The sequence below is a fragment of the Rhea americana genome, unplaced genomic scaffold (genome assembly GCF_003343005.1).
Source record: "Rhea americana isolate MKP2758 unplaced genomic scaffold, rheAme1 scaffold_379, whole genome shotgun sequence".
NCBI lineage: Eukaryota > Metazoa > Chordata > Aves > Rheiformes > Rheidae > Rhea > Rhea americana.
In genome coordinates, this window is record NW_028186511.1 from 344,686 (window position 1) to 346,792 (window position 2,107).

Sequence of the window (2,107 nt, forward strand, 5' to 3'; positions counted from 1 at the left end):
TTTAATCTGCATAGAAGCTATTTTTATATTTTGAATCAATTGTGTACAGTGTGACAGAAATTGGATTGACAACTCTGGAAAATGAAACTCTTAAAGGAAGAAACACGAGAAAAGAATACTTCTAAATTCAGTCCTGGAGGGACAGTTCAGTTCCATGCCTTCGTATCTTTGACCTTTTTGCTCTAGCTTAAGTGAAGGATACTAGTTAAAGCTAAAAAATTACTTGGAAATCTCAACTAAGATTTGGACCTCTTGTGCTGAGCATGGTAGATACATTACACAAATGGGATAGGCACAAAACAACAGTTGTCTTGAGTTTTATAACTCACCCTTTTGCACAGCTGAAATGACATCTGACTCTGYGCACACTCGTTGCCTGTTGCACATGTTAGCATGAACCAACAAGAAGGGACAGCTTTTTGGTTAACATGGCATAGCTTGTTAGATCAAAAACACCTTATTTTCCACCTACACTTCAGGTGCCTAGTGTATGTGCAGAGTGAGGGAAGGCGGGCATTTTTGAAGGACTCCAAAGACAGGGTCTGTAGATACAAACTTAGATTAATATATTTAGATGAGCTGGGATTTTCTGCAGTGGTTTTTCTCTGTTGACAAAACAGGGCACTCTGACATTTACTGATCTAGTAGGTTCAAATTAGCTGTCTAAATTAGGTAGGCAAGATCTCATTCAAACAAAGGCTTGGTTTGGTTGCTAAAGCATGAGCACCTAGTGCCATCTGAAAGGCCTTAAGGTGCGTGAGACATCCATATATCGAGCTGGTAGATAGTAAGACAGAACTTAGGGGAAACTGGTGCCCTCCTGGACCAACTAGGATACCCTGTATTTAGGTAGCTAAATTGAGCTTGAAGTGGCTTAGCTCATACTGATACTCTCCAAGTCATGAGTTCATCCTCTCTTTGTTACAGGATGAATACAAATCTGCCTATTTAGAATGAGAGTGAAGAAATCTTACTTCAAATGAGCCATMAAACAGCTGTTAATTAAATTATTACATTTCTTCTAAACTGCAAGAATCAAAAAAGGATGGARAACCTTTGTATTTCATACTAGAGCTCTGAAGTGTTTTTTCATTGAAAGTTCTTTGTGAAGAAAACATTTTCTTTTTTTTCCTGTTTCTTTTATATTTTATGTTACTRCCAGTCAAATTTTAAGCATATTTTTCCTGTTCAAGCTGTTTRTGATTCATTTGCTCACTTGTTTGTATGAGTAACATTTTTGACCRCCCCTCAATGTCCAACTTAAAAGTGTAAAGCCATTGATTTCAATCTGCAGAATTATGATTCATCTTCTCAGTAATGTATTTCCTCTGCATTTAATCATGCTCCATCTGAAGCAGTCACAGGGGGAGGTTCTGGCGATTGGTTTGTAATGAATTTGGGGTGAGCGTTGCACCAAAGGACCACTAGCCACAGTGCTATGAGCACTTTGTTTTGACTTTGAAAGGTTTTTAGTAAAATAAAAAGCTGCAATATACTTCCGTAATAACCACTTCTATTAATATCTCTCATAATACAGTCATGTGGTTTTTAGTAATGTAGTTGTTTCGCACACAGGTCAAAATCATCAGCTGAAATCGGATCATTTATAGTGGTCTGTAGATGTGTGCAAAAGGGAGCTAACTCCAAAATCTCCAGTGTTATTTTTCACATGCAGAAATTGAATGGAAACAAGGGATTTAAAACATGTCTATATGTATCTGCCTGTATTTATTGCAACACTATTTATAGGCTGCGTTCTGATATCCTCATTCAGATTTGTACTCCATCCTTTATTGGTCACAGTTGTCATCATAGGAGCAAGAGCAAGAAGAAAATTGACTATCACTATGTTGTGAGTTTGGAACAGATAGGAAAGAATCTATGCGCTAATCTTGTTGTGGTAATGCCCAGCGAAGAGTAGAGAAGAGCCATTCATGGATCGCAATACCTGCTTCTCCCTGCGTGTCCAGATATGGCCATGAGACAGTGTCTTGCACCATTGGGCGTAGCTGCTAAAGAGACTGTTGTAGAGGAAGAGAGCTGAACATTAGTAACGGGTTGAAGACCACCAACGTTTTATATAGCAGTAAGAGTGAAAATTTTTATA